The 24,368-nt window shown below is 40.1% G+C and overlaps 1 long non-coding RNA gene across 1 annotated transcript in view; it reads left to right on the forward strand.

Annotated features, from left to right (window-relative positions):
- Positions 1-24,368, forward strand: part of LOC133045757 (uncharacterized) — a 315,619-nt gene that overhangs the window by 248,278 nt on the left and 42,973 nt on the right. Inside the window, exon 4 of the long non-coding RNA XR_009690332.1 lies at positions 15,032-15,089. This is a non-coding gene — a long non-coding RNA (uncharacterized LOC133045757). The remainder of the gene's footprint in view (positions 1-15,031; positions 15,090-24,368) is intronic.

The raw sequence follows: 24,368 nt of genomic DNA on the forward strand, positions 1-24,368 counted from the left end.
GCATCACCGACTCAATGGACATGGGTTTGGGTGGACCCCGGGAGTTGGTGATGGACAGGGAGGCCTGGCGTGCTGCAGTTCATGGGGTCGCAAAGCGTCAGACATGACTGAGTGACTGAACTGAACTGAACTGAGGAATTAGGGTTCTACCTTATCACTGCATTATTGCTTCTTTGCTGCTTTTCCTTCCTTTCTGCATTCCCTTTCTCCCTTAATTGTTGTTGTTGTTTAGTCACTAAGTCATGTCAGACTGTTTTGCAACCCCATGGACTGAAGCCTGCCAGGCTTCTCTGTCAATGGAATTTCCCAGGCAAGAATATTGGAGTGAGTTACCATGCCTTTCTCCAAGGGATCTTCCTGACCCAGGGATCTAACCCACATGTTCCATATTGGAAGGTGAATTCTTTACCACTGAGCCACCAGGGAAGCCCCTTCCCTAACTAGTAACTGTCTTGGTCCCTGCGAAGGTTTGAAAAGAATTTCCAGACATGAGGCAGAGTGAGAGAAGAATGAAGTTTATTAGAGTGGGAGCCGCTATTACAACATTGAGCTGGCTGAAGGAAGAGCCAAACACTTTCTTAGGCTAGTATCCAATTTTTATAGCCTCAAGACAGAGAAAGTTCCTACTGAAATGGTACCATTATTAGGTGATTGGTGCAGATGCTATAGGGTGAGTAATAGCAGGGTATTTTTACCTAATATGAGGTCAGGAAACTGACTGATTTAGATCTGGAAGCTTGTGGCAACAGTTGCTATGGGGCTTGGTCAACTCCAGAGATTTTTGTCCTGTGACCTAGGTATGAGGCTCCACACCTCTGACCTTGGTATAGGATGCCACAGTAGCTGCTTAATCTGCCCTTTGGAACTCAAGGCAGGGATAGGACACTTAAGCCTTTTTCTGCAAACAAGAAATGAGAGACACAGAGAGGCTTTTGTACCAGAGGGTCCTGCTTGTTTTTACTGTATAACAAAGTATCACAGACTAGGTGGCTTCAAGAACAGAAATTTATTTTTCACAGTTCAGGATGCAGGAAGTTCAGGATCAAAGTGAGAGTGTTAACACAAGTTCACGTGCCTGATGCACAGTGAGGCCAAACAAAATGAAATGTTGGAGTATGAAGCAGAGAAAGGTTTACTCCAAGGCCATGCAAGGAGATGAGTTCCCCAAAGGGTTTCTGGAAAGCATTTTTAAAGAGCAGGTGAGGAGAAGGGTTGCAGGGTCTGTGATCAGCTTGTGCATGATTGTCTGATTGGCTGATCGTGAAGCAGCAGGGTGGAGTCACACGGGTTAATTTTATCAGTCCCTAGGCTCCAGGAGGCCTGGGGCTGTGTGTTCACGGTTATCAAGTAGTTTTTCCATTTGATTTTCACATCTGCAAACAATTCAGGAAATTTGCCTCAAATACTGTTATCTAGGTACTTCAGAGAGGCGCTAAAGCAGAACTTAAAGGGGGAAGGCCTATCCTGGGAAGACTCTGTTGACAAAAATAAATGCACATCTTGAGGGTTGACAAGTTTTCTTTGGGACAAAATGAGGACTGTAGCCCAGGAGGCAGCACCTCAGACAGCTCCAAAGAGGCAGTTGGGTAAGATCAATATATAAGATTTCGTTGAAGGGGGGTGAGTGTTCAGCGCAACTGAGCATTTACTTTACAAGAGGTTTTCTGCTAGTCACAAGGGGCTGATGTCACCAGGAAGGGATTTAGTGATTTTCAAGATATGAAGAGATGCGAGGTTTGGGAGCATGAATCAGCTCCTGAAAATATCTGTCTAAAGACCTGTTCCACCAGAATCCCTGAAGTGCAGAGTGTCTCACTGCACCCTGAATTCCCTCAGAGGATGTTGAAGGTCAACAGCTGCAGCAGCAGAGGGTTCAGTCTCCACAGAGGCACATGGCAAATGCCCTTGTTGTTCAGTCTCTGGCAATGCTCTTGGTAAGTGCCAGTTTGTAGTTGACAGCCCCTTAGGGTCTTTGCCATTGTTCAGTCACTCAGTTGTGTCCTACTCTTTGGACCCCATGGACTGCAGCACACGAGGCTTCTCTGTCCTTCTTTGTCTCCCAGAGTTGGCTCAAATTCTTCTCCATTGAGTCGATGATGCCATCCAACCATCTCACCCTCTGTTGCCCCCTTCTGTCTTGATCAGTTACAAAAGCAGGGTTGACTTTATTCTGAAGCCTCTCTCTTTGACTTGTAGATGGCCACCTGCTCTTGCCTTGTCCTCCCATGATCTTTTCCTTGTGCACATGTGTCTCTGGTGTCTCTTTGCGTGTCCACATTTCCTCTCCTTATAAGAACATCAGTCAGATTGGATTGGGGTCCACCCTAAGGGCCTCGTTTTAATCTCATATTCTGAGGTATTGGGCATTGACAAAGACTCCTTAACCAAACTCTGGTCAGGCTGCACTAAGTTCTCAAAACCCTGACCTTGGGTTTTGTCCTTGGCCTACTTAGTATAATTTTAGCAAGAATCCTGTGACATCAGTTTAGCAAAAATCTCTCACCCTTGATAGATGATCCATTTCCTCCACCCAACTCTGGCTATCTTATTGCTGGTCCTGTCTTTGGCAAAGATCCTACTGAGTGGGCCTAGCAAAAATCCCTATGGACTTTTAGTAGTTTTCCATCTGCTAATAACCCTCTTCATCACCCACTCCCCCCACCCCCCGCCCCCCAACCAAAGTCCTTGTCTGTAAATCTCCACACGTCCTTGTTGTGTTTGTTGCTGGGCTGATCTTTTTCCCTCACTGTAAACCCCTCACTGCATGAAATTGGCCTCACCACCTTAAATAAATATTGTGACTCTTTTTTTTCTGTAACAGAATTAGGTCTTCAGCATATGAATTGAAGTTGTTGTTGTTGTTCAGTTGCTAAGTCCTGTCTGACTCTTTGCAATCCCATGGACTGCAGCACGCCAGGCTTCTCTGTCCTTCACTATCTCCCCAAGTTTGCTCAAATTCATGTCCAATGAGTTGGTGATGCCATCCAACCATTTCATCCTCTGTCATCCCCTTCTCCTCCTGCCTTCAATCTTTCCCAGCATCAGAGTCTTGTCCAATGAGTTGGCTCTTTGAATCATACAGTCGGAATAGGAGAAACTATATAGAAAAGGCAGAGGAGCCAGAGATTAAATTGCCAATATTCGCTGGATCATCGAGAAGGCAAGAGAGTTCCAGAAAAACATCTATTTCTGCTTTATTGACTACGCCAAAGCCTTTGACTGTGTGGATCACAATAAACTGTGGAAAATTCTGAAAAGGATGGGAATACCAGACCACCTGACCTGCCTCTTCGGAAACCTGTATGCAGGTCAGAAAGCAACAGTTAGAACTGGACATGGAACAACAGACTGGTTCCAAATAGGAAAAAGGAGTACGTCAAGGCTGTATATTGTCACCCTGCTTATTTAACTTATATGCAGAGTACATCATGAGAAACGCTGGGCTGGATGAAGCGCAAGCTGGAATCAAGATTGCCGGGAAAAATATCAATAACCTCAGATATGCAGATGACACCACCCTTATGGCAAAAAGTGAAGAGGAACTAAAGAGCCTCTTGATGAAAGTGAAAAGAAGAGAGTGAAAAAGTTGGCTTAAAGCTCAACATTCAGAAAACTAAGATCATGGCATCTGGTCCCATCACCTCATGGGAAATAGATGAGGAGACAGTGGAAACAGTGTCAGACTTTATTTTTGGGGGCTCCAAAATCACTACAGATGGTGACTGCAGCCATGAAATTAAAAGACGCTTGCTCCTTGGAAGGAAAGTTATGACCAACCAAGATAGCATACTAAAAAGCAGAGATATTACTTTGCCAACAAAGGTCCATCTGGTCAAGGCTATGGTTTTTCCAGTGGTCATGTATGGATGTGAGAGTTGGACGGTGAAGAAAGCTGAGCACCGAAGAATTGATGCTTTGAACTGTGGTGTTGGAGAAGACTCTTGAGAGTCCCTTGGACTGCAAGGAGATACAACCAGTCCATCCTAAAGGAGATCAGTCCTGGGTGTTCATTGGAAGGACTGATACTGAAGCTGAAACTCCAGTACTTTGGCCACCTCATGCAAAGAGTTGACTTATTTGAAAAGATCCTGATGCTGGGGGCGGGATTGGGGGGCAGGAGGAGAAGGGGACGGCAGAGGATGAGATGGCTGGACGGCATCACTGACTCGATAGGCATGAGTTTGATTAAACTCTGGGAGCTGGTGATGGACAGGGAGGCCTGGCGTGCTGTGATTCATGGGGTCGCAAAGAGTTGGACACGAATAAGCGACTGAACTGAACTGATATAGTCAGGCAGGGGGATGTGATAAGGATCAAAGCAGTAACAGTCTTGCATTCTTCTTTCTTTTGCAAAGTTTCAAAAGAGTGGCATTTCTGACAAGGTGAGGGTGTGTGCAGGGTCTTAGGTGGTCAGTCAGCTAATCTTGATGAGCCTCTCTGGTTTCTTTAATCTTATCTCAGATGGTTTCCTGGTTGCTGGGTTCTTGATTAGCAACTGTTCTGACCTTTGGAGGACTTCCCTAGTGACTCAGATGGTAAAATGTCAGCCTACAATGCTGGAGACCTGGCTTCGATCCCTGGGTCGGGAAGATCCGCTGGAGAAGGAAATGGCAACCCACTCCAGAACTCTTGCTTGGAAAATCCCATGGATGGAGGAGCCTGGTAGGCTACAGTCCACAGGGTCGCAAAGAATCAGACATAACTGAGCAACTTCACTTCACTTCACTTTGACCTTTGGAACTCAGAGAAGGTCATGGAGGCTGGAGTCTTGCCTACATGAAATGGGGGACAAAAAAATCCTCCATGCCCAGGAGCCCTGCAGGGCTCTGCTTGGCATCAGTAAGACATGTATGCATTTGTAGATCTTTCAGAACTGCAAAGAAAATTTCCCTCTTTCTCAAAGATAAAATTGACCTCTTGGGTTCTGGTCAGACCCCTTCCAAAGCACAAAGAGTTGAGAACTGACCCTCATTCAGCCATGCGGTACTCAGGGGGACATCCCTGAGCCCAGCTGATGGCTGTGTCACATCCCTCCAGTCCTAATGAGTTTGGCACATGCAGTTGGATAGAAGCAGTGTTTGGACAAGGACTCTTGAACTGTTAGACAGACATGGATTTGAATTCTACCTGTATCAGCTGTAAGATCTTTGGCATGGAGCTTTCACTCTTTCAACCTCAGTTTACCCATCTGTAAAATGAGAGTAATAATTGTCCCTATATTCTTATCTCTAACACAAAATTTGGGATAAGAATTTAAGAAGACAATGCATGTAAAGTACTTGGCATGTAGTTGGCACTCAGTAAATGTTAACTGTTATCATCAATAAAGATCATCTGAGCCACTGCCTGAAAATGTTAGGTAAGAAATCCAAAGATGGATGTTTGCCTCTTTTTGGCTGATATTCTTTCTAAAACCCTTCCTTATTTCAGGTGCTTTTCGTTGTCTGAAATCTAAGAGTGAACAGCGATCTACAGATTCACCTTGAGCCCTTGCCCTGTATTTGAGGGGCTCTAAATGCTCTGTCCATTTGACTTCATCTAAAAGAAAGCAGATAGCAGGAAAACTAAAAGGAAAAGTATTCCTGTTTCTCCTTACTCTACCAAAGATGGTAATTACAGTTGATGAGTAGCACTCAAGGAGACACACGGCATGGGTTACAGCTCATTTAAAAACGAATAAGAACTCAAATTCAAATGTTAATGGGGTGATTTTTTTACTTGGTAGTCTTTGAAACATGTAAGCACTTTTCTCTTTTTAAATTCAAGACCAGTTGCTGTATTCCCTTAGGTCTTCATTTAGAAATGAGTGGCTCATTAATTATCTTCTTGACTGCAGAAGAGAAGATATTTCATTTTATTTTCACATTGGATGAGTCAACTAAAAGGAGTCTCATTGCTAAAAACCATGATCACAGTTTATTCGTTTCTCCTCTCTTGGTAGCGGCTTGCGCCCACCCCCTCCATGGAAGTATACCGGTTCTCCAATTGCACCAAACTTGTTTGTCAATTCTCATAAATTTGGTACAGTGAGGTGTTTGGATACAATTTCATCAGAAATATCATCTCCATCCTTTGCCACAACATATACGTAATGCCAGCGTAATTATGGACACCCATCAAATTACATGGTTTATGAAAAGTACTGACCCCATTCTTCTTCCACACAGATGTTTACAAGCAGAAACAACTTCCAAGTGAAAACAACAGTGAAATCTGTCCTTAGTCTCAGATATCAGAAGAAAGCAATCTGTAAATATTTTCTGGAGTAAAATTTCAAGCACAGTTGCTTGATGTGCAAATTACACAGACCTGAACTATTTCTCTTTTTCGTTAGTTTCCAGAGTTTTAAAACCTGATTCATGGGGTTATTTTTAAAAGTATAGCCAATTAACAGGATGGCCTCTACATATGCTGCAAAATACAGAAAAAAAAAAGCCCGACCTCTGTTCTTTTTCTTAAGACCGACACCAGTTTTCTTGACTTCCAACACCTTCTTTTAAATGAGGAAATGACGCATTCTCTATGTTGGAGGTACAATTGTTTATCATTTATTTCATCTCTTCCTAAACTGCTTTTGCTCCCTTTTGTATAATCACTGTGGGTTTTTAAAGGCCTTCTCTAAACAGAATAGGTGTACTTTTCCCCCTCACTTTAACAAAAGCTGTGTCTTCAGCTTTCTTTTGCGTTTTTCCCCCTGGTTTCAATAGAACCAGTTCATGTTAGCAGCAAAAGGAGAGTAATTTATTTATAGGGTACAGACCTTTGAATGAATTGCCCCCAAGTCCCACACAATTATAAAACAGAAGCTTTTACATAAGTTCAGTATAATAAAACAGAGTGAACCAATCAAACAAGAATAACCAAACAATGCAGCTAGATTAACTATTTAAGGTATGAATGAGAAAACCCATTTCTAAATGGCTTGTGAATATGGGATTAGACAGGATCAAATGATGGCACCATGGAATCGTTTCATAATTGCAGTGGGCAGTTTTTCAATGGATGGTGTATTTGAGAACATTTTTTCATTTATAGGGAAGCACACCTCAAATAAAATCCTAAAAAGGAAGAACAAAGAACTGTGGAGAAAATAAAATTTGATTGGATGTGACATGAAAATACTCATTAAATGAGGACTAATGGAAAGAACAGAGAAAGAAAGGGAGTGGGAAAAGTGGGATGCACCTGAGTCCCAGTAATCCTTCCCCTAAATTTTCACTCTCCTCTTGGAGGTCTCACTTTCACCTCACCTGTGGCCATCTGCAAGTGTTGGGCAGAATTTAGGCACATGCAGATCACTCTACAGGGCCTCAGACAAGAAAGAGGTAGCACAAAGGACGATAGAACTAGAATTCTTCTCTAGGATTTAAAGACTAGCACAACCCTATGAGGCCAAGCCCATACGTTCTCTGAGTCTTTGTTTTCTCATTTGTGAGATGTAAATATCAGTACCCACTCTATAGAGTTGTTTGTTTTAATTGAAGTATAGTTGATTTAGTTTTTCTGGTATATAGTACAGTGATTCAGTGACTATATACATATATATATCCTTTTTCAGATTCTTTTCGATTATAGTTTTTTATAAGATATTGAATATAGTTCCCTATGCTATACAGTAGATTCTTATTGTTTTTTAGTTTTACATATAGTATTATATACCTGTTAATCTCACATTTCTAATTTATCCCTCCCCTTTTTCCACTTTGCTAACCATAAGTTTGTTTTCTATGTCTGTGAGTCTCTTTCTGTTTTGTAAATGAGTTCATTTGTATCATTTTTTAAATTCCACATATGAATGATAATATTTGATATTTCTCTTTGACTACTTCACTTAGTATGACAATCTCTAGATCCATCCATGTTGCTGCATGGCATTATTTCATTCCTGTTTGTGGCTGAGTAATATTCCATTGCATATACTGTTGTTGTTGTAGTTCATTTGCTAAGTTGTGTCCAACTCTTTGGAAGCCCATGGACTACAGCATACCAGGCTTCCCTGTTCTTCACTGTCTCTCAGAGTTTGCTAAAACTCACGTCCACTGAATTGATGCTATCTAACAGCCTCATCCTCTGCCACCTCTTTCTCCTTTTGCCTTCAACTTTTCTCAGCTTCAGGGTCTTTTCCAATGAGTGAGCTCTTCCCATCAGGAGGCTACAGTTATGGAGCTTCAGTTTCAGTATCAGTCTTTCCAGCGAATATTCAGGGTTTACTTCCTTTAGGATTCACTGGTTTGATCTCCTTGTAGGCCAAGGGACTCTCAAGAGTCATCTCCAGCACCACAGTTTGAAAGCACCAGTTCTTTGGTGCTAAGCCTTCTTTATTGTCCACTCTCACATCCATACTTGACTCTGGAAAAACCATAGTTTTGTCTATATGGACCTTTGTCAGCAAAGTGATGTCTGTGCTTTTTAATATGCTGTCTAGGTTTGTCATGGCTTTTCTTCCAAGGAGCAAGCATCTTTAATTTAGTGGCTGTAGTCACCATCCGCGGCGATTTTAGAACCCAAGAAAATAAAATCTGTCACTGCTTCCACTTTTTCCACATCTATTTGCCATGAAGTATTGTGGTTTATACCATGATCTTAATTTTTTGATGTTGATTTCAAGCCAGCTTTTTCACTCTATTCTTTACCCTCATCAGGAGGCTCTTTTGTTTCTCTTCATTTTCCATTAGAGTGGCATCATCTGCATATCTGAGGTTGTTGATATTTCTTCCGGCAATCTTGATTCCAGCTTGTGCATCACCCAACCTGGCATTTTGCATGCTATACTCTGCATACGTTAGATAAGCAAGGTGACAGTATGCAGCCTTGATGTACTCCTTTCCCAATTTGCAACCAGCCAATTGTTCCATGTCTGATTCTAACTGTTGCTTCTTGACCTACATGCAGATTTCTCAGGAGGCAGGTAATGTGGTCTGGCATTCCCATTTCTTTAAGAATATTCCACAGTTTGTTGTGATCCACACAGTCAAATGCTTTAGTATATGAATAGTCAATGAAACAGAATTCCCTTGCTTTCTCTATAATCCAGTGAATGCTGGCAATTTGATCTCTGATTCCTCTGCCTTTTCTAAACCCAGATTATACATCTGAAAGTTCTCGGTTCATGTACTACTGAAACCTAGCTTGAAGGATTTTGAGCATAACCTTACATGTGAAATGAGCACAACTGTGTGGTAGTTTGAACATTCTTTGGCATTTCCCTCCTTTGGAATTGGAATGAAAACTGACCTTTTCCAGTCCTATGGTCACTGCAGAGTTTTCCAAATTTGCTGACATGTTGAGTGCAACACTTTAATAACATCATCCTTTAGGATTTTATTTACTTTTTTAGTCAAAGCACTTGTTTCATTTGTTACTTTTACAAAGAACTTAGTTTTCATTTAAAATTTCATATTTAAAACTTAATTAATTTATTTTAATTGGAGAATAATTACTTTACAATATTGTGATGGTTTTTGCCATACATCAACATGAATCGGCCACAGGCATACATGTGTTCCCTGCTGCCCATCCTGAACCCCCCTCCCACCTCCCTGTCCACCCTATCCCTCTGGGTTGTCCCAGAGCACTGGCTTTGGGTGCCCTGCTTCATGCATCAAATTTGCACTGGTTATCTATTTTACATATAGTAATATACATGTTCTCTCAAATCATCCCACCCTCACCTCCCGCTAAGTCTAAAAGTCCCTTCTTTGCATCTGTGTCTCCTTTGCTGCCCTGCATGTAGAATTGTTGGTACTGTCTTTCTAAATTTGATATGTATGAGTTAATATACAGTATTTGTCTTTCTCCTTCTGACTTACTTCACTCTTTTAATAGGCTTCAGGTTCATCAACCTCATTAGAACTGATTCAAATGTGTTCCTTTTCATAGCTGAGTAATATTCCATTGTGTACATGTACCACAACTTTCTTACCTATCCTTCAGCTAATGGACATCTAGGTTGCTTCCATGTCCTAGCTATTGTAAATAGTGCTTCAGTGAACATTGGGGTACATGTGTCTCTTTCAATTCTGGTTTCCTCAGGGTGTATACCCAGTAGTAGGATTGCTGGGCTTTAGGATTTAATATTGTTCATTTGGAATTCTATCACTTCCACTAGCTTTGTTCATAGTAATGCTTCCTAGGGCCTACTTGACCTCACATTCTAGGATGTCTGGCCGATTATCTGGGTCCTTAAGATCTTTTTTGTATAGTTCTTCTGTGTATTCTTTCCACCTCTTCTTAATCTCTTTTGCTCTATTAGGTCCTTCTGTTCTTTATTGTGCTCATCCTTGCATGAAATGTTCCCTTGATATCTCCAGTTTCCTTGAAGAGATCTCTAGTCTTTCCCATTCTATTGTTTTTCTTGATTTCTCTGCATTGTTCATTGAGTAAGGCCTTCTTATCTCTCCTTGCTATTCTCTGGAACTCTGCATTCAGTTGGATATGTCTTTCCCTTTCTCCCTTGCCCCTCAATTTTCTTATTTCCTTAACTGTCTGTAAAGCTTCCTCAGATAACCACTTTGCCTTCTTGTATTTCTTTTTCTTGGGGATGATTTTGGTCAGTGCCTCCTGTGCAGTGTTACAGATCTCCATCCCTACTTCTTCAGGCACTCTGTCTGCCAGATCTCATCCCTTGACTCTACATATCACCTCCACTGTATAACTATAAGGGATTTTATTTAGGTCATACCTGAATGGCCTCGTGGTTTTCCGTACTTTTTTCAGTTTAAGCCTGAATTTTGCCATAAGGACCTTATTAGCTGAGCCACAGTCAGCTCCACGTCTTGTCTTTGCTGACTATGTAGAGCTTCTCCATCTTCAACTGCAAAGAAAATAATCAGTCTGATTTTGGTGTTGACCATTGATGTCCATATGTAAAGTCTTCTCCTAGTTTGTTGGAGAAGGGTGTTTGCAATGGCCACTGTGTTCTCTTGACAAAACTCTGTTAGTTTTTGCCCTGCTTCATTTTGTATTCCAAGGCCAAACTTGCTTGTTACTTGTCGAGGTCCAGCCCCGGCAGGACCAGGAATACCCAAGGGATGAGTGGCATCAGCGAGGAAGAAGACAGACAGGCACACACACACAGAAGGCTGCATAGAAGAGGTAGCTTTTTTTTTTTTTTTTTTTTTAGGATAGCTCAGTTTTTATAGAATGAACGTTACCTCCCCCTTAAGTCACCACATATTACATCAGATATTGGTTTTGTGCTTCCGTCAGTATTTTTTTCCCCTATGCTTTCATCTGGAACTTTTCTGATTACAGAGTTTTTTCTTAAATGTCCTGTACATAGTCTTCTTGCCTCAATGGCCTAACATTTTCACTCTAACAAAAACAATGTTCCATAGATTCCAGATATAGTATGTATTCTTTGGGTAATAAAACAATACATGGGAAGGGTCACAGTAACATGTTTGACATTTCTGAGAATGGTACCATGAGAAAACCCTGATATTTTTCTTTACCTGAAACTACAAAATCTCAGTTTACAATGATTAACTATTCAACAGCAAAAACACCTCTAAAGCAGCAAAACACCTCTCTATTAATAGTGAGATAATGGCAGTGAAGCTGGTTAATATAAATCTTCCATTGAAATCCTATGTACCCCATTTCCTAACTCTACAAAAATACCCATAATCTTCCATGTTATTTAAAGAAAGGGAAACAGTGAACAAGTAGCAGCAAGGAAATAGCAATAATGAAAACCCTCTCAACCAAGGAGCAAGTAAACTGAAGCAGTATATCTACTTCTAAATCTAAATGCCTCTACTCTTTACTATTCTAGAACATTATAATCTTTTAAGCAAGCAGCCAAACTCTACCTGTGGCCTTTTCTTTTTTGACTTGATGTTTGTGGTCGTGTCCTGAGCCAGAGCAATCATGAGCATCTCCAAAAAGGGTTAGGCTTTTCCAGGGAGGCCTTATTACTATATCTTATATTTTCAAAAATTAATAGAAAGCCCAACAACAGTAAGACAGAAGGAGGAGAGGGACATACCGGGCCCCCGGGACAACCTCAGGGGGAAGAGCTGCCTTGCAGGTTCCTTTCTCGTCCTGTGACCTTGTCACCACCCAGGCATGTCCTGGCAGCTCCCGACAGTTACTCCAAGTATCTCTTGATTTCCTACTTTTGCATTCCAATCTCCTATGATGATAAGGACATCTTTTTTTGGTGTTAGTTCTAGAAGATGTTGTAGGGATGCATAGAACCAGTCAACTTCACCTTTTTTGGCATCAGTGGTTTTGGTATAGACTTGGATTACTGTGATGTTGAATGGTTTGCTTGGAAACTAACTGAGGCCATTCTGTCATTTTTGAGATCGTACCCAAGGACTGCATTTTGGACTTTTGTTGACTATGAGGGAAACTTCATTTCTTCTAAGGAATTCTTGCCCACAGAAGTAGATAAAATGGCCATCTGAATTAAATTCGCCAACAATTCTCATCCATTTTAGTTTACTGATTCCTGAGATGTTGACGTTCACTCTTGCCATCTCCTGCTTGACCACGTCCAGTTTACCACATCATGGACCTAACAGTTCAGGTTCCTATGCAATATTTTTCTTTACAGCATCAGACTTTACTTTCACCACCAGACACACCCATAGTTGAGCATCATTTCTGCTTTGGCCAAACCACTTCATTCTTTCTGAAGCTATTAGTAATTGCCCTCTGCTCTTCCCCAGTGGCATACTGCACATCTTCCGACCTGGGGACTCCTCATCTTTCAGTGTCATATCTTTTTGTCTTTTCATACTGTTCATGGGGTTCTCATGGCAAGAATACTGGAGTGGTTTGCCCTTCCCTCCTCCAGAGGACCACATTTTGTCAGAACTCTTCACTATGACCTGTCCATCTTGGGTAGCCCGGCATGGCATAGCTCGTAGCTTCATTGAGTTATGCAAGTCCCTTAGCCACAGCAAGACTGTAATCCATGAAGGGACCATTGTGTGTATGTATATATACACACACACACACAATATATGTGTGTGTGTGTGTGTGTGTGTGTGTGTGTGTGTATACAGCACATCTTCTTTATTCATTCATCTGTCAATAGACATTTAGATTGGCTTCCATGTCTTGGCTATTGTAAATAGTGGTGCTATGAATATTGAGGTGCATGTATCTTTTCAAATTAATTTTTGTCTTTGCCGGGTATATGCCCAGGAGCGGGATTGCTAGATGATCATAGAGTAACTCTACTTTTAGTTTTTTTAAAGAACCTCCATAGTATTCGCCATAGTGGCTTCACCAGTTTGCATTCCCACCAACAATGTAGGAGGGTTCCCATAGATTATTGTATGTAAAGCATTTTACAAATGCAGAGCTCAAAATAATACTTGTGATCAAGTCATTACTTAGCCACTCAACCAAGAGAAAGCCTGCGGGTGATTTGTTTCGCAGGATAAGGCAAAAGGAAGTTTGCTAATACACAAATACGAGAAATACTCTTTAGCAATCATCTGAAGATGGTAGGAATATGACATACAGGATAAACTGAATGAGATAAACTAGAGTTAATTAGCTTTGCTATATTGTGATAGTTACATAAAAGTTTTACAGTTTCAAAAGCTGAAAAAAAAATAGATCAATATGAATTTTTCTTACCCCTCTTCCCTCCTGCATGCAACCAACCAGATCAAGTTTTTGTCATTTTTAAAATAAAAGACATCAGGCCAAACTTTGTTGAATGTTTGTTGAGTGTTAATACTGGATGAAATTTCTTAGGACTCTAGAAGTTCTATTGTACATTGATTTCAGTCTTTGGGTTTTTCTCTAGGACTAGTGGTTGATTGCCCCACAGCTGCCAGAACAATAAGTTGTCACCTAAAAGTTCTCCCTTTTGCAAGGGGTTCTAGGTTTTGCACATACACACACAAAATGCCTAATTAAATTAGAATTTTAGATCAGCAATGAATAATTATTTTTAGCATAAGTACATCTCAAATTCTTATACTAAAGCGTTGTTGTTCAGTAGCTAAGTTATGTCCAACTCTTTGCAACTCCATGAACTGCAGCAAGTCAGACTTCCCTGTCTTTCACTGTCTCCCTGAGTTTGCTCAAACTCATGTCCATTTAGTCAGTGATACCATCCAACTATCTCATCCTCTGTTGCCCCCTTCTCTTGCCCTCAATCTTTCCCATCATCAGGGTCATTTCCAGTGAGTCAGCTCTTTGCATCAGATGGCCAAAGTACTGGAGCTTCAGCTTTAGCATCAGTCCTTCCAAAGAATATTCGGGGTTGATTTCATTTATTATGGACTGGTTTGATCTTCTTGCTGTCCAAGGAACTCTCAGGAATCTTCTCCATAGTTCAAAAGCATCTATCCTTTGGTGCTCACCCTTCTTTATGGTCCAACTCTCACCTCCATACATGACTATTGGAAAAAGCATAGCTTTTACTTTATAGACATTTGTCAGCAAAGTGATGTCTCTGGTTTTTAATACTGCCTAGGTTTGTCATAGCTTTTCTTCCAAGGAGCAAGCATCTTTTCATTTTGTGGCTGCAGTCACCATCTGCAGTGATTTTTAAGCCCAGGAAAATAAAATCTGTCGCTGTTTCCACTCTTTCTCCATCTATTTCCTGTGAAGTGATGAGACTGGATGCCATAATCTTCGTTTTTTGAATGTTGGGTTTTAAGTCAGCTTTTTCACTCTCCTCTTTCACCTTTATTAAGAGGTTCTTTAGTTTCTCTTTGCTTTCTGCCAATAGAGTGGTATCATCTACATATCCGAGGTTGTGGATATTTCTCCTGGCAATCTTGATTCCGGCTTGTGCTTTATCCAGCCCAGCATTTTGCATGGGTTAAGTATAAGTTACATATAAGCTATAAGTTAAATAAGCAGGGTTACAATATACAGCCTTGATGTACTCCTTTCCCAATTTTGAACCAGTCCATTTCTCCATGTCTGGTTCTAACTATTGCTTCTTGACCTGCCTGAAGGTTTCTCAGAAGACAGGCTCTGTTTTTCTTTCATAATTTTCCTATTTTTTTTCTGTCTGTACTAATCTCTGATTTTCATTCTGTGCTGTTTTTAGGGTCAGAAGTAATAAGCTCCATATAGTTCGTGAGTATGCTGTCCTGTTCATTTTTCAGGTAAGTCCTACCTAAATCTTTGTTGTCAAAATAATAGTTGTTATTTTTATCATGATTTGTATCTGATACATTTTGATTTGGCCTCCACATAATCTGAACATTCTGCTATAAATTGAGGCTGTAATGTTATAAACAATGCCATTTCAAAGATGAGTTATTAAATGTTATGTGGGAAAGTGTTTTGAGCAAATTATCAGTTTATTCCATTTGCAAAATATTGATTTAGGATCATAAACATGACTATGCCAAGGAAAGAATTTCAACAACTCCTCTCAGTGATTTTGATTATCAGACAGATAAGAAAGCTACCTCTAGAGCACATTTGCAAAGAAAATTACAAATATTATTTATTGTTAATCAGGAATAGTATTTTTTAATAAAATTTGGGTGTAACAAAATGTTACTTTATTGTCAAAGATGCTGTGCGAAGGTTCTTATATAACATTATGATAGAGTCATTGAATATGATCCATGGCAAAGCTATCTCAAGTTCTATTTAGATGTTTTAAATTAAAAATTATGTTTAATATCACAAGAATATTAGGTGGAGTTTAAAAATTTAGCCTAGTAAATTTGAAGATCTAATTGATTGTATTATTGATTCATAAATCAGGTACATCCCATCTAATAAATATAAGGATGCTCTGAGGGATTGTACAGTATGAAAGTAAAAATCACTCATTCGTGTCTGACTCTTTGTGACCACATTGACTATACAGTCTGTGGAATTCTCCAGGCCAGAATACTGGAGTGGGTAGCCTTTCCCTTCTCCAGGGGACCTTTCCAACCCAGGGATCGAACCCAGGTCTCTCGCAACGTGGGCAGATTATTTACCAGCTGAGCCACAAGGGAAGCCCAAGAATACTGGAGTGGGTAGCCTGTCCCTTCTCCAGCAGATCTTCCCAACCCAGGAATCGAACTGGGGTCTCCTGCATTGCAAGCGGATTCTTTACCAACTGAGCTATCAGGGAAGCAGTTGTACAGTATAGACAGTTTTTATAGGCAGAAGGAGGGTGGGATGAGGAAGCTATGAGCAAAAGAGAAGAAAGGATTGATTCAGACCAGGTCACCTTCTTTTGGTGGGAGAGTGAGGATCCATCATACTCATTATCTCATTGGTAAAGTTACATTGCTGGGTTCTACTTTTTTTAATGGCTGAATAATATTTCATTATACCCTCATCTAAATACCTTATCTTCTGTCCTATTTATCTACTGTTGGAGTCTCTCAGGTTGCTTTCATACCTTGGCTATTGTAAATAATGCTGCAGTGAGCATTGGAATGCATACATCTTTTCAAATTAGTGTTTTCATTTTCTCCAGGTAAATACCCAGAAGTTAAAATGCTAGATTGTATGGCACTTCTACTTTTATATATTTTTAGTGGTCTTCATACCTGATCTGCCTCTTGAGAAACCTGTATGCAGATCAGGAAGCAACAGTTAGAACTGGACATGGAACAACAGACTGGTTCCAAATAGGAAAAGGAGTACGTCAAGGCTGTATATTGTCACCCTGCTTATTTAACTTATATGCAGAGTACATCATGAGAAATGCTGGGCTGGAAGAAGCACAAGCTGGAATCAAGAATGCCAGGAGAAATATCAATAACCTCAGATATGCAGACGACACCACCCTTATGGCAGAAAGTGAAGAGGAACTAAAAAGCCTCTTGATGAAAGTGAAAGAGGAGAGTGAAAAAGTTGGCTTAAAGCTCAACATTCAGAAAACTAAGATCATGGCATCTGGTCCCATCACTTCATGGCAGATAGATGGGGAAACAGTGGAAACAGTGACTGACTTTATTTTTCTGGGCTCCAAAATCACTGCAGATGGTGATTACAGCAATGAAATTAAAAGGTGTTTACTCCTTGGAAGGAAAGTTATGACCAATCTAGATAGCATATTAAAAAGCAGAGACATTACTTTGCCAACAAAGGTCCATCTAGTCAAGGCTATAGTTTTTCCAGTGGTCATGTATGGATGTGAGAGTTGGACTGTGAAGAAAGCTGAGCGCTGAAGAATTGATGCTTTTGAACTGCGGTGTTGGAGAAGATTCTTGAGAGTCCCTTGGACTGCAAGGAGATCCAACCAGTCCATCCTAAAGGAGATAAGTCCTGGGTGTTCATTGGAAGGACTGATGCTGAAGCTGAAACTCCAATACTTTGGCCACCTGATGCGAAGAGCTGACTCATTGGAAAAGACCCTGATGCTGGGAAAGATTGAGGGCAAGAGGAGAAAGAGACGACAGAGGATGAGATGGTTGGATGGCATCACCGACTCATTGGACATGGGTTTGGGTGGACTCCAGGAGTTGGTGATGGACAGGGAGGCCTGGCGTGCTGCGGTTCATGGGGTCTCAAAGAGTAGGACATGGCTGAGTGACTGAACTGAACTGAGCTGATACTGTTTTCAATAGTGACTGTGTCATTTTACATTCCTACCAACCAGTACAAGAGGGTTCCCTTTTCTCCACATCTTCACCGACTGGTTATTTGTTGTCTTTTGATGATGGCCATTGTGACCGTTGTTAAGGTGGTATCTCATTACGGCTTTGATTTGCATTTCCCTGACGTTTAGTTATGTTGAGCATCTTTTCATGTATCTGTTGGCCATCTGTATGTCCTCTTTGGATGAATATCTAAGTCCTCTACCCATTTTTTAATGAGGTTGTTTTTGTTGTTGTTTTGATATTGAGTTGTATGAGTTCTTTATATGTTTTGAATATTATTCCCTTATCAAATATATCATTTGCAAATATTGTCTCCCATTCAGTAGGTGTCCTTTTCATTTTGCTCTGCAAAAACTCTTTCATCTGATGCTTGTGACAATGTGGATATTTTAAATGGTGTTATGCTAAGTGAAATAAGTCTGACAGAGAAGGACAAATACCGTATGATCTCACATGTGGAATCTAAAAGTCAAGCAAACAAGTAAATGAAATGAAATAGACTCATAGATAACAGGGAGCAGATGAGTAATTGCCAAATTTCAAGACAGTGAGAGGATGGGTAAAATAGGTGAGGGGATTAAGAGGTACAAATACTCTAGTTATATAAGTCACAGGAATATGATAATATAGCATAAGAAACATGGTCAATAATATTGTAATGCCTTTATATGGAGACAGATGATTGGTAGACTTATCCTGGTAGTTATTTCAATTTTATTTTACATAATAATAAAATAAAAAATTAAATTGAAAAATTATACTCCTGGGGATGGTCAGAACTACAGTTAGGCCAGGTATTAAATCTAGGGTTTGGTATCCTGGGCTTTAGTACTAGTGATGCCATTTTGTGGCCTGTGATTTAATCTTTAACAGTAAAAACATATGGTGTAATTTGATTTCATTTATACTTTACATATATTCATTTTAAATCTCCTGGTAACTTGGCAAGGTAAGTGTTATTGTTTCATTTTATCCATGAAGAAACTGAGGCTCAGAGTTGTTAAATAAGTTGTTCAAGGGCACGCTGCTAGTAAGGGCTAGAGCTAAGGTGTGAACCCTGGTCTGGTTGGCATGGAGCTGAAAGGTTGTTGCTGAACGATAAGACGCCAGGATTCTTGGCCTCTGGAGGAGACGAATTCAATCCAGGGCCAGAGACGAGGCTGGATCGCTCAGAGCTTTTGTGTAATAAAGTTTTATTAAAGTGTAAAGGAGATAGAGAAAGCTTCTGACATAGGCATCAGAAGGGAGCAGAAAGAGTACCCCCTGCTAGTCTTCAGCTGGATGTTATATAGTCACTAGCAGTCTGTTAATGAAAAGAAAGGAATGTCTTATTTTTTTATTTTTTATTTTTTTTAGTTTTACCAGTTTATTGCTACCAACCCATCTCCCTCCACCCTCATGCACACATGCTCAGTCATGTAACCCCATGGACTGCAGCCCGCCAGGCTCCTCTGTGCATGGACTTTTCCAGGCAAGAATACTAGAGTGGGTTGCCATTTCCTTCTCCAGGAATGTCTTAAAACTCAGAATGGCACCAGATAATTCATCTCAGGCCATAAAATGATTGACTTGAATCTTGTAGAAGGGCAGATTACCATTCAAATAGCTTCGTTTACATAGATTAGGGGAACAATATCTGAGTATAACATACTGGTTTGTCAAGTAGGTTGAGCCATTTGGCGGAACCAACTTGAAGACAGAGTCTGGGGTACATTAACATAGCTTAAGACAAACATTTCCATAAGAAAAAATGTATTGATTAACTCAAGGTTTGAGCATAGTTAGCTTCAGGTGAAACCAGGTGTCATGGCAACAGAGCATTTTAAGAGAAACCTCCTTTTAAATTTGTATAGAGAAGGAAAAAAAATATCTCTAGTTTGTTTCCTCCTGCCACTTAAGAGAGATAAAAATGTCTGAGACTTGCAGCCTGTTTCCTCCGTTTGGAGACCCCTGGCCTTCCTGCCTGTTATCCTCTCAGAGTCTGTGCAGTCCCTCCACCATACTATTGTTGGTGAAAGGAACACTGGGCCAAGATGTTTAATAAAAGATGATTTATAGAACTTGCTCCTTTCAAAACAGGAATAAAGGTAATACCACATAATATAAAAATAAGACAAAGCAAACAGAACAAAAGATAGTTTAGGATGTGCTACATTGGAGTTGAGAAGTTACTTTAGGTTCAGTTCAGTTCAGTCATTCATTCGTGTCCGACTCTTTGCAACCCCGTGGACTGCAGCACACCGGGCCTCCCTGTCCATCACCAACTCTCAAAGTTTATTCAAACTCATGTCCATTGAGTTGGTGATGCCATCCAACTATCTCATCCTCTGTCGTCCCCTTCTCCTCCCACCTTCAATCTTTCCTAGCATTAGAGTCTTTTCAAATGAGTCAGTTCTTCACATAAGGTGGCCAAAGTATTGGAGCTTCAGCCTCAGCATCAGTCCTTCCAATGAATATTCAGAACTGATTTCTTTTATGATGAACTGGTTGGATCTCCTTAAGGTCAAAGGGACCCTCAAGAATCTTCTCCAACACCACAGTTCAAAAGCATCAATTCTTCGGTGCTCAGCTTTCTTCACAGTCCAACTCTCACATCCATTCATGACTACTGGAAAAACCATAGCTTTGACTAGATGGACCTTTGTTGGCAAAGCAATGTCTCTGCTTTTTAATGTGCTGTCTAGGTTGGTCATAACTTTTCTTCGAAGGAGCAAGCGTCTTTTAATTTCATGGCTGCAATCACCATCTGCAGTGATATTGGAACCCCCAAAAATGAAGTCTGTCACTGTTTCCATTGTTTCCCCATCTATTTGCCATGAAGTGATGGGACCAGATGCCATGATCTTAGTTTTCTGAATGCTGAGTTTTAAGCCAACTTTTTTACTCTCTTCTTTTCACTTTCATCAAGAGGCTCTTTAGTTCTTCTTCACTTTCTGCCATAAGGGTGGAGTCATCTGTGTATCTGAGGTTATTGATATTTCTCCCAGCATTCTTGATTCCAGCTTGTGCTTCATCCAGCCCAGCATTTCTCATGATGTACTCTGCATATAAGTTAAATAAGCAGGGTGACAATATACAGCCTCGATGTACTCCTTTCCCAATTTGGAACCAGTCTGTTATTCCATGTCCAGTTCTAACCGTTGCTTCCTGACCTGCATACAGATTTCTCAAGAGGCAGGTCAGGTGATCTGGTAGCCCTAGCAGTCCAGTAAAAGAAGTTAAATTGCATACTCCTTTCTGTGTTGCAAAGGCACTGAATGAGCTCATCTGCAAAGACAATGTTTTCTCTTCCATGATTTTTAAAAATTTGTTTTATTGAAGTATAGTTGATTTACAATGTAGTGTTAATTTCCACTGTATAGCAAAGTGATTCAGTTATATGTATGTATACTTTGTTTTTCATATTCTTTTCCATTACAGTTTATCATAGGGTACTGAATATCATTTCATGTACGATGGGACCTTGGAACCTTGTTGTTTATCCATTCTCTATATAATAGTTTGCGTCTGCTAATTGCAAACACCCAATCCACCCCTCTCCCACCCCTAGCCACTTGGCAACCACAAATCTGTTCTCTATGTCTGTGAGTCTGTTTCTGTTTTTCTTTTCATGATTTTACAGAGGAATTTGTGACCTGAGTTCTTTATTAAGAGATACTCAATAGCCCAATGGATACTGCCTTCCTTAAACTTTAGTTTTGCGGAAATCCAATTAGTTTCATGGAAACCTTGAGGCTGAATTTAATTTGAGGTTAGAAATTATCAGCATTTAAAAAGTTGTTTATATACAGAAATTTGATGGACATGACTGTTTATTATATAATTCATCTTATATACAGTAGTATTAGCATTAAATTACAATTCATTAATGACATGTAGGATAAGGCTGACTTGGAATGACAGAGGTAGTGCTATTTGGTCATCTAATATAGGAGTTGGCAAATTTTTCCTCTCAAGGGCCAGATAATAAATATTTGAAGCTTTGTGAGCTGTGATTATCGCAACTACTCTGCTCTTGTGGATTGATAGGATCCATAGACAGTATATACGTGCACAAGCATGGGTGTGTTCCAATAAAACTTTATAAAGCCTGGTGGCTTTGGTTTTTGGGCTGTTGTTTCCTGATTGCTGCTCTAACATAATAAAAGATAGAACTTTAAGATTATATCCCTTTATCCCTCTGTCTCAAAGATTCAATGTCAAAATAAGCCTTGTGTCACAAATAATTCAAGGAGGAATGATACTGCATGGATGCATATTGCCTATTATTGCTTCAATAAAGTTTCATTCTGTAACCAGAGAGGAAGCTGAGTTTACTTTGTGAAGATGTGGTACAGTAGCACACAGCTAGCCAGGCTGTACCCTCCAAAGATTTTGAGCCATGGGAGCTAAGGGTGGTGGAAATCCAGCTAATGCTTTGCTGAATCCACCCAGAGAAAGGGTTGTCTCTTTCTAACTCTTCCACTCAGAGGAGGAACCTTTTTCTAATTTGTTTTTTTCCAACTTGTTATCCCCTCAGAGGAGGGGTGTCTTTTTCTAAGGGCATGGTATGTGTTAACACAAGCCTTGTGAAAACCTAAGAACCTGACTCATATCCTTCCCATTTCTGTGGGCTGCCACTTAAAAAGTAATCATTGCACGGCTCTATAATAAGAATTAATTTGAAGCTATAGGGTTTGGCACCATATCCTAAGAAGAAGACGCTTTAGGCCTGAAAAAGATTAAGGGAAGCTGTTAACAATTGACTATTGCAACCAGAACATCATAAGATTGTGTTTACCCTCTCTGATTTTTGTTTTAGTAAACTGTCATGAACTTTTTTTAAAGTTCCTCACTCTCTGGAACGTCCAGGGAAATTACATAATTTATATAATGGGCCATTACTCTCAAGGGGATCCAGTGCTGATTTTGCATGATGAGTGGTCTGAAGAGTCTTGGATTGTCTAGACTTGTTTTCTGATGAGATTTACCGTTAAACCGTGATTGGTTGTGTAATAATTGTTTAAAACTTGCTGGTTCTTCATATGACATCAATGAATCCTGTGTTGCAATTTGTGAAGAATGCTGACAGAGACTTTTTTTTTTAGTGGGGTTAGTCTAATTATTTTTATTATAAAAATAACGTCAGAGAAATTAAAACAATACTGAAGTATGTAAAAGAAAACACTGAAGTCCCTTGGGCTTTCTGGTCTTTATGCAATGCTGAGAAAGAAGTATCCTAGTTCAGGGTTGTAAAAAATTGCGTCCTTGTATATTTCCTCCTAATACTGTTAGGTTTTTGTATTTACAGCTTTAGTCTTAGCTGAATATACTTTTTTTGAGTGTGTTGTGAGACAGGGATTTGACTTTGCCAGCTAAAGCAGTAACCAATTTTCAATCAAATAGTGACTACTCCATTATAGTAGGCAGAAGTCCTTTAGGGGCATATCTTAGGATGTCATACAGATGATTAAAAAGATTAACCCCAATAAAAAAATAAATTAAAAAGAAAAAAAAAGATTAACCCCAAGGGTGGAAATTGAATCAAATCTCTAATTTTTATTACTTCATCAAGGACTATCATAAGTGAAACTGACATGTTGTAACTGAAAGTGAGTGAGGCTGGTGAATAAAATGACTCCCCCTGCAGTTCAGCATCCCCACCTTGATTTGTATCAGGAAATTACAAGTTACACTCACTGTTGTCCATATCATCGATGCAAATGTCAGTACATTAAAATAGGAGAAAAGGCAAATAATGTTTTAGTATTATTATGAGGATAATTTTGGCTTTGCAGACCTTCCCAAAAGGATCACAAGGACCCATGCAATAACAGATATTCTATGAAAATAACAATTCTGTCCGTCTTGCTTGTTATTGTGGCCCCCGGACCTAGCATGTGGTCAACCGATAAATATTTACTGTATTGAATAAAAACTTGTTGACCACTTCTATCAATTCGCTTTTGTTACAGTAATTCTGTACAATAGATAAGCACAAAATCTTAGTGGTATTATAACATTAAGCATTTTCTACTCATACGTCTGTGCTTTGGCCAGGGTTCTGCGGATCTCATCTGGGCTCATCTGGGTATTGCTGCTTCTCTCTCTCTGCAGGTCTCTGTGTCAGCCGGGATGCTCTGCACCGCTTGCCTCACATCCCCCTTGGGCTAGTGTGCTGACAGGTCTAGTGCAGAGCATTTGTGTGGCAGAGATGTAAGAGAGAAAACAGAAACACACAAGACCCCTCAAGCCTCCTGTTATTTAGACCCATATTTTTTTTGCCAAAACAAGCCACTTGGCCAAGCCTAAAGTCAAGGAATACAAGGTTTATATTGTCCACAGTGAAGTCATGACAAAAGTATGGATGCAGAGGGGTAGGCATAAAGAACTGAGGCCAGACTCCTCATGGGGCTGGGAACCAGTTCATCCCAGTTGGCTGGGATTTCAGCACTGAAACTCCCACCTCCCAGGAACCCTCTCGTCCCTGGCAAACTGGGACACAGTTGTCACCCTGACTTCTCCCCAGTACTCTCAGAGCTGTAAGCAGGTTGAGAATTGTATGGTATGGGAATTGTTCCCATTAAAAGGTTTTTCTCCTTTCTCAAGCACTATAACTTTAAGTGTAAATATTCAATAAAAAAACTTTTGGTTATAATGGGCAGGGTGGAAAAGTAAATCTTGCATAATTATTTTAACCCTTTTCTAAAGAAGGTGTACTCCATGTACAGATAATCATCAGGTCACACATTAATATAATGATTTTTTATCAACACATTTTTAATCTATATACTAGGAAAATTCAATTTTAAATATATACACACTCTATCATTTATATGTGAAAACTGT

The sequence above is a fragment of the Dama dama genome, chromosome 24, assembly GCF_033118175.1.
Source record: "Dama dama isolate Ldn47 chromosome 24, ASM3311817v1, whole genome shotgun sequence".
In the NCBI taxonomy this organism is placed as follows: Eukaryota; Metazoa; Chordata; class Mammalia; order Artiodactyla; family Cervidae; genus Dama; species Dama dama.